At 41.7% G+C, this 17612-nt stretch overlaps 1 long non-coding RNA gene across 1 annotated transcript; it reads right to left on the minus strand.

Moving 5' to 3' along the window:
* Positions 1-11600: 11600 nt before the first annotated feature.
* LOC104874673 lies at positions 11601-16439 on the minus strand. The gene is made up of 3 exons (XR_783836.2): positions 16276-16439; positions 13430-13661; positions 11601-11769 (listed from the first exon to the last, which is right to left on the minus strand). It is a non-coding gene; the product is annotated as an uncharacterized LOC104874673 (long non-coding RNA).
* Between the last annotated feature and the right edge of the window lie 1173 nt (positions 16440-17612).

The following is a 17612-nucleotide window of genomic DNA, read 5'->3' on the forward strand; positions in this document are numbered from 1 at the left end:
TTTTTATTTTTGTCCCTTTCCCCTCCCTTTCTTCCAAACCATCCTCCCTCATCATTTTCAAAAGCTTTATTTCCATTTTCCTTCAATATTTTTCTCTAAATCCTTTTTCGCTTCCTTCCCTCCCTCTCCTCCCATCTTTAAGCAGAGAAGAATGGAAGAAGGCATCCTGGATTTTATTTTAATACCAAAGCTTTGTTAAACGGATACCTTTGTTGGCAAAGGGATCAAGCCAGCCCTGTTCTTCCTGGCTGTGATCAGAGCTTCAAGTAATCATCACCAGGTACCAGGTACCAGATTTCTAAGAACAGCAGCCACAGATCAATACTGAGAAGCAAGTGTGTGTTTTTTTTTATGCTAAATGAAGCTCCCAGTAATTAAAGTAAGCAAATGCTACTTACGTAACTGGGTATTAATGAGCCTGGCTGTACTGCTGAATGTCTTGATGAAATAGATCCTGATATTTTGTGGTGTCAGAGGTGCCTTTTCCTGCCTTACCCATGACTGTTGATCCCTGTCCAAAACAAATTGAAGACTGTGGGCTAATATTTAGATGATAATCCTGGTATTTTCATTTTTGAAGTTATTAATCATTGGCTGCATACCAGTTTATGTTTAAAAACATGGCCCATGAATATTCTCCACATTCTCAGTCCAAGACTTCTAAAGAATATGGATGTTGAACCACACCTTTCCCAATAATGTTCTCAGCAAGCCTGGGAAAGAGAGAATCAGGATTTGGTTCTTCTAACCAGTCTACAGGTTAATTAAGACAGCTTTGTTGTACAAATAGGAAAAACAGTGATAAAGAATAGAGTAGCAATTGGTAAATGTTAGAAAGCCTAACACATAGAGGAATAAAACGAGGCCAGCGACCCGAAGCCCATGTGTGCACACAGATCTGCTCCTGGGTGCGTTTGCTGCAGTGCAGGAACTTCTTAATCTACCTGAGATGTTCTGGGCTGCATGACTGAGGTAACATGAAGCCTTCCTCCGGGTGTGAAAGCAGGCACCATTATACTGTTATGTTAAAAATGAAGAATTGCAGTTGGAGGCCAACTTTATGGCATTTGTGATATCTAAGCAGGAATTTAGGATTTATTTCATTTTATCTCGAGTGGGTGTTTTTGTGTCTTGTGTTGCTACAACAGAATGCCCTACATTGGGAAATGTATAAAGAATTAAAATTTAGAGAGAATGAAAAGATGAAAATAAAGTGTTTGTAGATGGGGAGGGGACGAGGGGGTGAAGGGAGGGCAGAGGTAAGGGGAAAAAATGAGAACCAAGACTTGCCATGTAGAGGTACAAGATCCCAACAATAAATGTAACTGTACTGTATCCCTAAAATGTACCAATAAACTCAATTAAAGCTGAAAAAAAAAGAATTGAAATTTATTTCTTACAGACTTAGACTTCAACACAAAATAAAGTTGTTTAGGATAAACTAAATAAAAGAAAACCTTTTCCCAACCTGACAACACAAGTACCAGCCTTCATTCTCCCACGTTCTCTTTCTTGTCAGGACATGTTAACTGATCCTCAGGTGCTGGAGACAAGATGGGCCCTGCCGTGGACACGGCTCTGTGGAGCATCCATTGCCCGCACAACCATAGAAGTATCTCACAGCACAGTGTGGCAAGCGTGTGAAGGAAAAGTACTAGGAAAGTACAGGACACAGTAATGTAACCTCTTCTGGAAAGTCAGGGAGATATTTTGCTGTGAAAACAACTTAAACCTCAACAAACACAAAGGTCATTTGTGTGTGTGTGTGTGTGTGTAAAACACTTCCAAGAAAGTGTGACATCACATATAAATATCACAAGTTAGAGGAACTATGCTCTCGGACACTTAAAGAATCAAGCACTACTCAAAAAGAATTTAATGAACACTTATTTTGTTCTAGAACTTTCAGGCAATAAGTTTCAAAAATAAATAAAATGTCTCTAATCTTAAAAATACATAAAAATACATAAAAATAATAATAATCAGAATAATTAACAGTTACAAGGAATTGAGATGCAACAAAGGCATGCTACGCTCTCGCTATAGGGCAGATAGTGCTGTAAGCATATTACTCAGTGTATTGTTTCATTTTTGTGACAACTGTGTAAAAGAAATTCCATTTTAATTTCAACATTATAAATGAGAATACCAAGGCTCAGGGATACAAAGTAAATGGTCCATGCTGGAACCAATGGTAAATGATGAATATTAAATATAATCACAGAAATATTGTAATTTGAAGATATTCCAGCAGCGTGGAGCATATTTTCACTTACAAAGTACTTACAGTTTATTATGTATCAAGGATACTTGTTCTAAGCATTGTCTTCAAGCTTACACTCTTAATTCTAGAGAAGGACACAGAAAATAATATAACACATTAATGTACTAATTACTCAGTTTTAGGTAGAATTTAATTGCAATAAACATACTCCATTATATGTAAAATTAAATATCTTAATGTATAAATGAGGAGATGAAAATACCCTCATAATTTAGAACATTTCTACTATACAAAAAAGCAAACTCATGTCCATCTGCCCAGAATTTCCCAGCTCCTAGCCACCAGTGATTCATTCTATCACCTTAGCTTCAAGCCTTGCCTTGGTTTTGGGGAATATTGTATAAACAGAATTCTACAGTGTGTAGCTTCTTTTTCTTAGCATAATGATTTTGAGATTTATCCATGTTGCATGTATCAGAAGTACCTTCAATAATGAGCAATTCCAATTGAATAAAGACACACATTTATTTTTCTCTTCACCAGATGATAGGTATTTGAGTTGTGTCCTGTTTCCAGTTACTATAAAAACAGCTATTATGAATAGAAAAAAATTGTATTTGCATTTTCATTTCTCTTAAGCAAATAACCTTAGGGTGGGGGCTTAGGGTTGCATAATAGGTATATATTTTACTGCAGAAGTGTTGTGGCTGGTATCTAAAAGTCCCCCAAAGCCTCATGCAGTTGTAAGCGAAGCTTTTTCAGAGGTGGCTAGATCTAGAGTGTGTGATGCTGGGAATAAGGGTGTGTGATTAATAAATTAGTGCACTGATTGGTTTGACACCCACCCCAAGCCAGGTAGCCTAGACTGAATGTGAGGAAGGCACAAAGAAGCTGCTACTGTAAGTTGCTTGCTTTTGCTGGCTTCTGCCAGCCATGTTCCTCCTCTATGATGCTCTACTGCCATGCTACCCTGCCTCAGAGCCAGGAAACTGTGAACTGCAAGCTCTGCAAACTGTGCAGAGCTCTTTTAACTCTATCAGGTGTTTCACCTCAACACAAGAAAAGTAACTAAGACATAAATATATCCACATATTTCCATATTTGTAATATATAGGTATCACTCATTTAATGACATACTTGTTTAAAAACTGTTTGGACTTATGACTCACCCCTTACACTTAGAACTCATCTTATTTTCTAGTACAGTTCCATGCATCTTGTTGATAGAGCCTCAGTGTTTATTTTGTGCGGTAGACCTTGTTTATACAGTACTGTAATTTTTGTTGATCGCACTGTACAGTGAAATGCTATAGATTTATGTTTTGCTATAGATTATAGTACAGTGTGTAAGAGCTATGCAAATAAAACCAGTCATTAAGTTGGAAGTTTCCTTTGACCACTTCTTTGTTCTGGGATTGTAAAGTACACACTACATACATTTATTCATTTAGCAACCAATTCAATCAACAATGTAGTTGCAGGTCCATGACTTGTTCATTAAACCCAGAATGTCTGTATTCCATGTGCATACATATCCAGGAAAAATAAAGCTGAAAAAAGGCTCGGTGAGAGGGTGAGAGGTAGAATTGTTTTAATTTTTAATGAGATATTGAAGGAAGGCTGCGCTAAGGTGATGGTTGAGCAAGTTGACAGACAACTAAAGCAAGTGATGTGTTTGTATGTGGAAAGAGAATTCCAGGTAGAATCAACTTTACAGACAACAAAATCCTTGAGGATGGAATATGCCTAGCTAACTAAGAAGAAGTCCAGCATGGTTGGAGCAGAGTGAGCAAAGTGGAGAAAAGGAGGTCAGAGAGATGAGGGAAGAGATCAAAGGACCATGGTAAGGATTCAGAGGTTAGTTCAGGAGCAGGAAGGGAGCTAAAGCCACTGCTGCATTTTAAGCACAGGATCAATGCGATTGGGTGCCCATGTGAAAAGGTTTGCTCTAGCTGCTCTACTGAATGGAAGAGTAGAATAGATGGCAGGACAGCTGACAAGCTTTTGCAGTGATTTGAGAGAGAGATAACAGCTGACAGTGGTTCCATTCTGCACGTATATTGAAAGTATAGCCATCAGGATCCGCATTTCAAGTGACTTATGCTTCAAGTTTGGGGTACGGGTAATCAGAAAGACGGGGACACTGTTAACTGAGGTACAGAAAGAAGCCAGCAGGAGGAGCACATTTACAGAATGGGAGACAGAATTCAGTGTTAGATGGGATTATTTGGTGCCTTCAGCATCTGCACGTTGCACCTGTATTTCCAGTTTCATGGTTGCTCGCCAGGAACTCTCACCCTCTACTCTACCCACAGGGTCTGCCCTGAGGCTGTGGTCCCCATGGCCACTTCCTGGATATTACAATCGTCTCTAACAGCCGTTCTACTTTCAATACCTGATTTCAGGCGCCTCAACCTCACTCTGACCACGTTGTTATATTCATCTCACTATTTAGTGCTAATTTACGCTTTTTGGCCCCTGGTGAAATCCACTCCACTGACCTCACAACAATGTTCTTACTGTTCTGTGCTCTTCCACATGTCCCCTGCCCTTCATTACTTGACGATAACTCCATGTCCACCATGGTACAAACTTCTTGCTTACGCGTGCAGCTCACTTTCCTCCTTCACCTGCCATACTCTGTCTCACCTTGGTCCCAAGAAAGTCCAGCTCTCTGCTACTTTCCTACTGAACCTAAGTACCAAGATACAGCAAGTAAAAACTTTGCAAGTCTCTCTTTAGACCCATGAGTACAATGCTGACTTACAGCCTTCATAAATTTACTTTATTTCTCTTTGAGATGACTATTTTATATGTACCCAGATCTTTTCAAAAATATTAATTCTCCCTTTCCACTATGCTCACTTGATGAGTGTATAACTCATTCAACTGAGAAAACATTTGCAAATGTGTTTTCATTCAGGTGTGTCCACATCTTGAAACCAAGTCCACTACCTTACATATATCTGTACCTGTGTTTTGGCTCACGTCTTATTAAAGTGAACACACATCCCTATTCCTCTCCGATTTCATTCATTTCCTGCTTCTGTGATAGATTAGGAGACCAGGCAATTATATAAGACAGCAGGCAATTTGTAAATGGTAGAAGTTTATCGGCTCACACTTGAGAGGTCCATGGAGGGGGCAAGTGAACTCGGGAGACAGAGAGAGAGGAAGGGTGTGTGTGAACTTTTTCTTTTATTGAGCGCCTACTCCCACCTAAGGTAGCCCATTCTTGTGATGATGGCATCAATCCACTCATAATAGCAGAACCCTGTTAACCTAATCATCACTAAAGTGTCCATCTCAATACTAAAATAATGAGAGTTACATTTCAGTGTTAAGTCTCGGAGGGTACGTTCCACCCAGAGCACTACATTGAAGTCAGTTCTTTGATCTAGAGTCAGTCTTCCCTTACCTATTACAGGATCGCTCTTTGACATTATATTTTCTCTGACTACCTAAATCTTTCCTCTACCACTCCATCTGCTGGACTATTCACTAAGCAGTCAGGCGAGTCATAACAAGACCCATCATTAATCTTCCCTCTTCCTATGTTCCTATTTAACCACTTCCCTATTTCTTTGTGTTGACTTTACAGCTCCTCAAAAGAGTTTTCCAGGCATGAATCCAGTTTGTTAGATTTATTCTCCCTTTAGCACACTTTAGGTAAATATTCTTTCAAAATCATTAACAACTTCAATCCTGCCATCTTTAGTGGCCAATTTTCCTCCTCATCTGACTCAGAATCTCTTAGGCATTTGACGTCATTTTTTTCTCCCTCTCTCTTTAACCACTTTTTCCTTTAGGTTTCCAAGATGACAGCATTTTCCACTGTTTCCTCCTATTGTCTTGGACTCTTTTTAGGGTCCTTTGGAGTGTCTAAGGACACAGTGCTCAGAGTCCTCCTTGTTCTCCTTGGTTTTCCCATCCTGCACCCAGGATGACAAACAGTATCTGCAGGGTGAATCTCACCAAGCACTAGGTGTCTCCACCTGGATGTCTAGAAGGCATCTCAGCCTCACAAAAGTCATGCACTAAGCTTGTCATTTCCAACACTGCTATCACTACCCCCAGACACACTCAAACATTCGTGCTCACAGTTCTTCTGTAATAAGTGGCAAAGTACCAAGACCGAGGAGCTTAAACAAGACAGATATATTTTCCTCCTGATTGTGCAGGATAATCATACAGAATGGAGGCATAGGCAGCTTTCATTTCTTTCTTTCTCCAAAGCTGCAGATGGCTGGCATCACTGAATCTTTATAGGACCATCCTTTGATGCACACATGGATTTTGTGTCTTTCTGAGTATACAACTTTTTTCCTTATAAAAGGATATAAGCACACGGGATTAGCCTTTATCTTAAAGACTTTATTTTAACTTAAACACCTGTTGAAAATCTTGATCTTCAAATATGGTCACATCCTCTGGTAGTGGAATTTTAACATGTGAATTTGGGATAAGGAGACAAAGTTCAACCAAGTTGCTCAGCCCAAAACTGCAGGTAGAGTCCCATGTAATAGTCAGCATTCTCATCCCTGGGACTTGACACCTGACATACAGTTTAAAGGAGGAGAAGTTTGATTTGGCTCAAGGGTTCAGGGAATGTTTTGTCTCCAAAGCAAAAACATCAGGGCAGAAAGGCATGGTGGAATAAAACTGCTCATCTCATGGTGGTGTGGAAGCAGAACAGGGAACAGTGCCAAAGAGGTAAGGATGAATAGAATTCGAACCCCAAGGTCACACTTCCATGACCCTCTCGAGCACACCAAGAATGTGTTCCACCAATCCCCAAAGCAGATCCCAAAACAATCAAGCTGACGCTCCACCCTAACAGCCATACCACATCCCTCTGTTCCCCTGCTTTGTGTTCATAAATGCTGGTCTAGTTTTCAGCATATGTCAAATATGATCACGTATAGCCTCCACTTCTAGAACCCAAGTATTGGCCATAATACTCACTTCTCAGGATATTTGCCACTAGTCCTCTCCCATGTACCGACACTTGCTCACACTAGCTAGAGGGAAAAATCAATGAATTAATTTCTGCAGTGGCTCCCAATGCACTGAAAATGAAATCCATAGCCCTTACCTAGCCCCTGTGCCCAACACCTGCCTCAATGTTAGCACTGATTATGTGTTTCTCTGATTGTTATCCTCTAGTCACACTGGATATCTCACTAATTTCTATAAAAAAACAATTTATAGTCATGCACCATATCATGACAGGTCCATTAATAACAGACTACATATATAATGCTTAGCCCATGAGACTGTAAGAGCTGAAAAAGTTCTAGTGCCCGGTGACATCTTAACTGTCATAATGCTGTAGGGCAACACATTACATGTTTATTGGTGATGCTGGAATAAACAAACTTACTGGTTATTACTGTTTGCTACCAGTTGTACTGAAGCATAGCATATATAATTATGTACGTATATAATACTTGACAATAACTGCAAATAATTCTGCTACTGGCATATATATTCATTACACTATACTTTTTATAGTTGTTTTAGAGTGTACTCTTTTTGCTTCCAGAAATGTTTACTGTAAAAGTGTGTACCATGTTACTCTGATAATGGTAGAGCAGAAAAATGGCCTTTGAGGAGTTTCTAACAATGTGATTAAAGATCTAGCATACGTTCGGCGAAGGGGAAGAAATGATAAGAAGCTGAGGTAGAGAGGGACCATCTATCATTATTTCATGTCTCTCCCACCCCGTTTGCTCAGCTCCTGAGGACAGGGCTGGCCTATAACCACTGTCTGCCTGCACTGAATCTTTGTGTGTGCCTAACGAATGAGTAAAGGAAAGGGTGAGGATGGGGTGCAGTCCAATGAAGGATAGGGAGGTGGTTTCAACTGAGGTAGGGGTATCAGCTTCCTAGGGCAGCTAGAACAAGTACCACAACCTTTGCCACTCACAGCAAGAGAAATCGCTAGTTTTGCATTCTGGAAGTCCCAAATCGGGAGGCTCACAGGTCCATGTGCTCCCTGTAACCTATAGGCAAGAATACTTCTGCACTTCTTCTTAGCTTCTGCTAGTTGCCACCAACATTGGGCATGCAGGGCTTAGATCTGGATCTCTCCAGTCTCTGCATCTGTTACCACAGGGCAAGAGCCAATCCTATTTCATCCTTGATGACCTCACCATGGCCAATTATATTTGTAAAGATGCTATTTCAAATACGGTCACATTTGGAGCACCACGGGTTAGGACTTCCCTGCATCTTTTGGAGAGTCATGATTCTACCCATACCATACAATACAGAACAAGAGGTATGAGTCCCAGCACACCTCATCTGTCCAAAATGTGCAGAAGAAAGTGAATGCCACCCAGGCGCTTCAGGATACAAGGGAGGTGAGCTTAATATGTATTCGCGACGATACTGACATTGCAAGGAATTTTGCAGTTCCCACCAATCAAATGTCAGCAGCAGCTGGCAGTGCCAGGCCATATGTCCCTAAGCAGTTTATGACTGGCTTCTCAGGGGCTGTTTGTGTTTTCAGAATATTAAACAGTGTTTAGTCACTCTCTCAGGGAGGGCTTCTCAGTGTGGTTTCTAAAAATGTGCTGCATGTGTTTCCAAGCAGCAAAGGCGCCAGAGGGCCTTTGGTGGAGTGGGCTGAGCCCTGTAATAACAAACAGATGACAGAGCTTCCTGGTTCTGACTCCAGGAAACCAGCACGGGTCCCAAATACCAGCTCACAATTAGCCTGGGCAAAATCATCACCTCAGAGAAACTGCAATGGACTCCCTCAGATCCACTGACTCTCTAATTCTCCAGGGGACTTGACTTCCTGGTAGTGTAAGGGGACCCAATATTCCTACCCTTGTGTTCTAGAAGCTATGAAAGGCCCACCATTGCCTCAGTTCACCAATAGAAATCCTCCAGAAAATGATGCACTGAGCTAAGGTGCAGCTTTGGTCCCTCCCCTGGTGAGCTCTTGCGTCTGCTAGGGTGGGAGAGAATTTTCAGCACAGTCTGACTCTACCTTAAATGAGAGAATTCGGTGGGTTTGGGATTGGCCTGTGGGACCATGGGAAACCTGGACAATTTAGGGCCCTCAGGATGCAGGGCCTGAAGACAGAATTAGGGATCTCAGGAATGGAGGAGCTGTTGTTATTGCAGTATCAGAGTGAATGGGTCCTAGAGCCCAGGACCTCTGGGTCTTCAGTCAGGATTCCAATTGCTAGCCCAGCTCCAGGCATCTACCCTCTTGAGTAAAGCAAACTATGAGAAAGCAAGAGAGCTGTTACCAGAAGCAAGAAGGAGGCAGGATACAGAGCAAACAACAGCAGCAGCCATGGGGGGCAGGGCTCAGGTTAGCACTGAGGGAGGACATGCTTACCATCACCCTCAGGCAGGTCTAACTGCAGCCCAAATTCTTGGGACCAGGCTGGGAATGCCTGTATGCCAGCAAGGCACAAGGTCCATTCCACACATGCCCAACCATGAACAATGGAGCCAGACGGAGAAGCAACCCAAAGAGAACAGTGTCTACATATGAATTCTCATCAGAGACTCCTTCTTCCAGTGGCAAGCTGGAGCCTGACCTAAGACGCAAAGACCAGTGTTTCCTGCTTGACTCCTACAGATTCCTAGACATCTAAAATTCTCTGTAGTGCCACCTTCTGACTCCCAGGATACTCGCTAAGCTCTGTGCCCACTCTATGCCTTATTCAAAACTTCTCTCTGCACTGACCGTATGACAAGGACAGGTGTTCATTTCCAAGAACACTGGGCAAAGTCAAGGCTTCCATGAGCAAGTGGAAATTCAGATGATTTCTCCACATACGGGTACTAGTGGAAAGTACAACAAGGGAGCATGACAGTCAAGGGGACCATTATGAGCCACCAGACAATTTGGGGACCACACAAGGAAAGTTTCAGGATAGAAAGGAGGCCTACTGAGGGCATTGTGATCACTCAAAATAGTAAGAATTAAGTGCTAAGTAAGATTAAAAGGTATAAATCATTTAGGAATAATAAATGTGACTACATTCAAAAGTAAAGGTCAAATTTCTGAATGCTTCTTCCTCAAAAGAAAACCCGTGCACAAAATTAAAAGACAAATAGCAAAAAGAAAATAAATACTTGCAATAACTGTATTAAAGAATGTAAATTGTTACTCTATAAAGAATCCATTCAAATAATAAAAGGAACCACAGCACAGTCACTATATGTAAACATTTATTGTTTACCCACTAAGTATTTTATTCAGAAAAAGGAAATATACATTGTTTAGAATTACACGAGGAGACGCTAAACTTCACTTCATTGATTTAACAATGCAAATTGAAGCAGCAGCAGGATATTGTTATTTTTGCCTATCAGATTGGCAGTGATGAAAAGAATTACAGAATGTGGTTTTGGCAAGATTTGGGGAAAACAGATATTCACACACTAGAAATAGGAATGCAAATCGGCATCACTTCTTTGAAGGTCAATTTGGCAAAAGGTTAATTTCTGTCAATATGCCCTTTAATTCAGAAACTTTCCTTCAAAGAATTTTTTTCTATAAATACACCCACTCGCACTCAACAGTGCAAGGCCAACAATATTCATTGAAGTATTTCTTAGTAAAGAAATACAGTGATCCAATCTAGAAACAATCTACATGTTCAGGTGATTCATAAGTAAATTGTGGTACATTAATATAATTAAATATCATGAAACATTGCAAAGAATGATCTAGAAGGATAGAAAGGGAATAATAGGCATAGTATGTACCAATACGAAAATATCTAGTAGTTGTTAAGTTAAAAGTAAAACAAAGGCACAGAACAGTGCCACAGAACAGTTCATAGAATACTTTGTATGTCAGACATGAAGGGGTGTGTGTGTCTGTGTGCATTTTAATCTATTTGTTTATATTGGCTATTTGGATAATAACTTCTTTTTTTTCCTTTTTATTGAGTTTATTAGTACATTCTAGGTATACAGTACAGTAACATTCATTATTGGGATCTTGTACCTTTACATAACAGGTCTTGGTTCTCATTTTTTCCCCTTGTCCCTGCCCTCCCTTAACCCCCTCCTCCCCTCCTGGATAATAACTTCTTTTTTTTCCTTTTTATTGAGTTTATTAGTACATTCTAGGTATACAGTACAGTAACATTCATTATTGGGATCTTGTACCTTTACATAACAGGTCTTGGTTCTCATTTTTTCCCCTTGTCCCTGCCCTCCCTTAACCCCCTCCTCCCCTCCTGGATAATAACTTCTATTTTTTTGTATTCATCTATTTTTCTAACTATGATATGATATTTAGGTCTTGAGATGCACACATTTTTAAAACTTAATTCATATAGGGATCCTTAGATCCTTTTGAACTATTTTGCTTTCTCTGAACCTTCTAATTGCTTTGTAAGAAATTCTTCTGTTCGTTGACTTCCATGTGTCAACTTGACTCAGTCACGGGTCTCAGAAAAAGCATGGTCTGCAGGTGTCTCGGATGAGACCAGCACTGAGCAGGTGGGCTCCTCACAGCAGCTGACCTTTCCCACCTGGGTGATGCCATTTATTTTGCTGAGGGCCTGAAATAAACAGGAAAGCAGAGGAAGGGGGACTTTGTCATCATTTCTCCCACCTTCCAGCTTGCCTGAAGATACTGGACTCCTGCCCTGGGACTGGAATTTACACCACGAGCTTCCAGTTTGTCAGGCTTCACACTTAGGCTGAATTACACCACCTACTTTGTTGAGCCTCCAGTGTGAAGATAGCGGATCTTTTCGGGTCCTCTCAGTCTGTGTGATCACAGAAGCCAAGCCTTCTTAGTAAATATATGTATCCTACCAGTTCTGTTTCTCTGGAGAACCGCAACTAAAACAAAATTTTATTCCATTTTTTATTAAAACCTATGTGTTAGCCTGGCTCTCAAAGATGCTATACATCCAAAAGAAGAAGGAACCTCCTTCCTCCCCCCTTCCAAATCCAGCAAGTTTAAAGTATGATCAAAACTTACAATGAATGTTTAAGCACAAATGTTTAAGCTTTATTACATTAAAAGACATATTGCCATTCATTTCCCCTCAATTTACTCCCCCCTCACTTCAAATGCACTTAGCCCATCCTTCTTGCTACTTTCTGGATCAATCTAGAAGTCCTCTTTTACAAGTGTTTACAAGGAATGATCAAAAACACAGCTGCTACCTAGTGTCACTCAATGGAAAAGTAGGCTTTCAAAAACATTGCGATATGTCTTCACCTACCTTGTTCCCTGGATCGGGCACTATACAATTTCTGTCTCTTCCCCAAAGTTAATATGACCATGAAAAGTCAATGTTTTGAGTCATTTCAGGACATCAGGGTAGCTGCAACAGAGCAACTAAAGAAACTCACAAAAGAGATCTTCCAGAACTGCTCCAGAAAGTAACAAGGATGGTGAGATAAGTGAGTGTGACTGAAGTAAATGGGAGTATGTTGAGGTGTGTTATTGACAATGTGCCTTTTAATGTAGTAGCTTTTAAAAATTAAACATCCGCTTTGTGTTTTGATCACATCTCCAGTTTGAGATTTTTTTTTTAATTTAAATAAGATGACTTTGTGTTTGGAATTAATAATCCCAAAATTTGATGGTCTTAACAGAGAAACATATAAAGGTGGGGTCTTTCCTTTAAGACCATAAAGGTCACATCTTCCTTAGAGAAGACGACTCTAATCTCTGCTTCCTAATAACCACGCTATTCCTAGGCACAAAATCCCCCAGCATCACTAGGTCTGTGCATTGGGTTTGGCCCAGTCTTTTGGATAAGCACATCCTCGGCGAATAATAGGTCATCTGGTCAGTTGAAGGAAAGTCATTTTAAATCTTGAAAAAAGTCACTAGGACCAAGAAATGAGTAAAGCATCCTAAAATGTCCCCGAAGCATGTCACACTCAATTTCTTCCTCATATGCTGCAGGGACATAGTTAAGAACAGCTCCACCACCAAGGAATAAATGCATTTCCCAGTTTACAACATTTCCAAGCATGACCCAGGGGTAAATATTTCCTGATTGAGGTATTTTTTTTCACAGAGGAACAGTCTTGCTTGGAAGAACAGCCAGCTTAGCTTAGGGTAGGTGCAGATGCTCAAGATGGTACATCCCAACACCTTCAGAGACCCAGCAGAGAGACAGGTGAGCATTAGGGACCAGAGACCCTTTTCAAATGTGTGTTAGGACCAGTGACTGCAAAGGACACTTTAGCACTTACCTTCCATATGCTCTTCTTATGAATGGCTGTGAAACATCACAGCAGTGGCTCCACAACAACAAAAAGCCTCATGAAAGCTGCTGTTAACCAATGTGGTAGCCAGCTGTCCAATAGCAACCATAGTATTCCAGCTTGGCTGAGATTCTGGAAGTCACTGAGGCAGAGCAGACAGCAAAGAACTTGAAACACACTCCCAAAAGATCGGATGGCATCATGGTGCATGTGGGAAGGCCTGGGAGAGAGACGTGGCCCAAGTCACATCTTGCATAATAAAAAGTAGTAACAGCAATGAGCTTTGTGTTGCGTTCGCCATGAGACAGGCTCTGATTTAAATGATTTTAAGCATTGCTCATTTAAGCCTCACCATGGCCCTACCGTTCCTTTTACTGTTCCTAGCACACAGCGCACTAGGAAGCTGAGACATGGAGAAAGAGTAAGGCAAAAGCGGGTCAGTGTAGAGGTGAGCAGCACCGGAAGCAGGCAGGGTGGCTGCACAACCCTCATCCTAACGCTGGCCTGGACCACTTCCTTGTGCCCTACCTGAGTGTCCCCATTATTCTCCCCTCATAATGGCTACCTTTGCTTCCAATTTTAACCCCTACTACTTGATTTCCATATCTCATCTGCTTTCCCCCAGACACTAGAAAGAGAATGGGGGTGGAGGCAGGGGAGGAGTGACTCGGACTAGACAGATCTCTGTTTGGAATTGCTCAGCCCCTAGCTCTGTTAGAACTTGAGCTGGGTATCTGCAGCCTCTGACTGAAGCTTCTTCTTATCTAAAAATAGAAAAAGAGCACCCACTTTACAGGGTGGACAGATTAAATAAGATATTTGCAATGCTCTCGGTGCCACAAGAAAGACACAGTAGGTCTCTCAGAGGCACTCATTTGCTCACATTCACTTGTATAATATCACTGTGCTAGGGAGTTTTAGTCTCTTTAATGACTGCTGTCATAAAACTACATATTCAGTGGCTTAGAACAATAGATTTCAGGAGGCTGAGGCAGTAAGATTGCAAGTTTGAGGTTAGTCTGTGTAAATTAGCAAGATCCTATCCAAAATAAAATTGTAAAGGTACTGCGTGTGCAGCTCAGTGAGACCCTGGTTTCAATCTTCAGTACCTCAAAAAAGAGAGCGAAGAACACACACACTGATACAGAGACAGACACGGAGAGAGAGATGTTAGAGTTCTGCAGGTTAGAATTCTGAAATTAGCATCAAGGTGTTTGCAGGGCTGTGGTCCCTTCAAAGCCTGGAGAGAGGGTCCTTCCTTTACTTTTCCAGTTGACCAACAGATGAAGCACTTAAGTTTCTATTTCCATATTTTCATTTTCCAAAGACATTCTGTCTTTGATTCAGTGCCTTCACGTGGTGTTTACCTATTCTTAGAAGAACACCAATCATACCACTAAGGTCACTAGGGCTTTGGGCCCCTAAAGATTTAACTTTATTAAACCTGCAAGGAATCTATTTCCTAAAGAAGTCACAGTCGCCAGTAGCAGAGGTTAGATATTCAAGGTATCTTTCCAGAGGACACAATGCAGCCCATAGAAGAGATGGCAAATGTGCAGTGATAGAGCCGTAGTCCAAGGAAGGCAGACAGAGAAACTGAGACACATGGGAACATTTAATGGATTAACTCCTCATGTCATCTCATCCAGGCTACGTGTTTTGTGAGGAGGACCACTGAAGCCGGCCAGAAGCGTAGAAGGGAACTCTTACTTCCCTCCTGACATCTTGCAATGAATCAGATCTGCTACACTGCACCTTATTTCATCCTTCCAGTGCCCCCAGGAGGACACCAATGTGAAAGAGAAGCAAATCTTATGAATAACTAAGCAACTTCCTGCAGGTAAAGTTCAGGGCTAGAATTTAAAGCCAGTTCTGCCTGACACCTGAGCCTAGGAACAGAAAGGAGAAGCCCGCCATAGTCTTAGGTGTTGTACACACAGAAGGAATTGAGTCACAATATTATGATATCACTGTAGATCCCTAATTACAGTTTGCCACATGGAAATGGGAATCATCAGACATGGACAAGCTCCCCAAGGGGATCCAGTGTTACTGAATGAATTGATGTGATTTTTGTAACCACCCTCAACCAAGCTCCTCTGTCCTCAGATTCCAATCTCCTTCTAATCCCTGATGTGTTTGTACAGCTGGCAACCTCCAGACTCCCACAAATTGGCCACTGGGTGAAGCACCAAGATGTTATATGGGGTCTGAGATGACTTACCATACTAGGACTGTCCTTCCCACAGTCCTGAACTAGCTCTAGAAAGCTAAGCAAGTCACCCAACATCACGGAGCTTCTGTTTCCCCATTTGTAGAGTAAGGATAATTATACTTAGTCATAGGCTGTAGTGAAGAGTAGAGTAAGTGAGGCAAGACATGAAAAAAATACCTGGTTATAGCACCTGACACCTAATGAGTATTCAGTTAATACAATACGTCCTTAGATGGATGACGCCCTGGGCTTTCCTGTCCTTGAGCTCGATGCACCAGATGCCTGTAATCCAATCCAAGTGGGGGAAGGCATGAAGTGAGAGTGCACAGAAACCATAAAGCACAAGCCCAGTGGGCTTTTGCCCAAGGGTAGGCATATTTCTAAACACTCAGTGTAGGATAGAAGAGCACAGAGACCCTCGTCTCATAGAGCAGCCATAACGCATGACTGTGCTCCTCACTGCGTAGGAATTCCTCATTCTGTCTCTACCATAAGAATGAAAATTGCAATCAGTCCGATGGAAGCTGTGCGACAGAAAGTCAGAGACATGGTGAGGCTTCTTGGAGTCCAATCTCCTTTTCTGTCCATACTTTTTGCCACAAAAGTCTGCCCCACTTACCCTAAGCCATCTCTGGTAGCTTCTGCATTGAAAAAGAATCCTCAGCTTCGGGACAGCCCTTGTCACTGGCCCCAGCTTGTCACACAAGCCTTGCTCACTTCTCTCCCTTGGTCTCTGTGTGTCACATGTCTGGGGTGCTGGTTATGCCATGCTCACACCCCAAGCCTTTGCTCAGGTTTTGGCTCTCTCTGGGATTACTCTGTGCCTGAACTGAGCATTCACATTTTCCCCCTCTGAGTTATTCATTTCTTTGTATGCTTTGGTCTGACTTTTCTGGTGGATAAACATCAAAGATCAGTGCACTGGCCTCTTACCTGGAATACGACAGCACCAGGAACACATTGTGTGCACAATAAATATTTTGTTAAAGACACATATGCTTTTATCTTTGAGATGGAAAAGAATGTAGCCATGATAAAAGACCACAGACTGATATCCTAAGCTTGCACTGAGAACAGTCACTGCCCTTACTGTTTCCCAAGGCCCAGCCCAGCGTGGAGGGCCCAGCATATGATGGGTGCCCAGTAAAAGGAGATGCGTGGTTTACCTGTAAGGCTGCAGGGCCTGGTGAGAGCCCAAGAATGCATTAACACAGGGACACTCAACATGTTTGGCTCAAAGTAGCAATTACTTTGGCATCTCCAATTCTTTTTCTATGTATCCTTAAGTAAAAATAATAAATCACCAAAACTGATGAAAGCATCCATTATTTAATTTATTTCTTACTAAATTTAAAATGTACTTTATGTCATTTAATCCTCAGGGGAAAAACCTATGCTGAGGATAGCTATGATAAATGAATGGTCTAAGTGTGTACAGAAAGGCAGAAGGGAAACCCACTATGTTGTTTAATTAATATATACCGGTAATTATAATTTTAGAAAGAACCTTTATTACAAGTATATGGTTTTTCCCTTTCTAACAGATTGGGAAACTGTGGGTTAGGTCTGTTACTGACTTTTTCAAAGTCATGGCAGTGGGAAGGACTAGGCCCTGGGCCATCTGATAATATCATGACTTTTGCTTCTGAGACTCTCATTAAAGACAGAGAGGGCAGTAGGCTCAGGGCTGGGGATGCCACGGGAGAAGCTTGTGCCACGTGAGGCAGGCACAGAAAGGAAGAGAGACAGGATGGGGGGGGCCAGAGGATGACGGGACACTGGAGAGGCCCAAGGGGGCCGCATCCCAGAAAGTGAGAGGGACTTTGGGGGAGGAAGCAGAAAGTGGAGAGAGGGAAGCAGGAGAGCATTCTCCACAGAGAACCAGGCAGAACAGGACATGGCTGGGTCACTAACACAACTCAAAGAAAATCTGGATTTGAGGCAGGAGTGGGCCAG

Source organism: Fukomys damarensis, unplaced genomic scaffold, assembly GCF_012274545.1.
Source record: "Fukomys damarensis isolate Sample0158 unplaced genomic scaffold, DMR_v1.0_HiC HiC_scaffold_35, whole genome shotgun sequence".
NCBI classification, from domain to species: domain Eukaryota; kingdom Metazoa; phylum Chordata; class Mammalia; order Rodentia; family Bathyergidae; genus Fukomys; species Fukomys damarensis.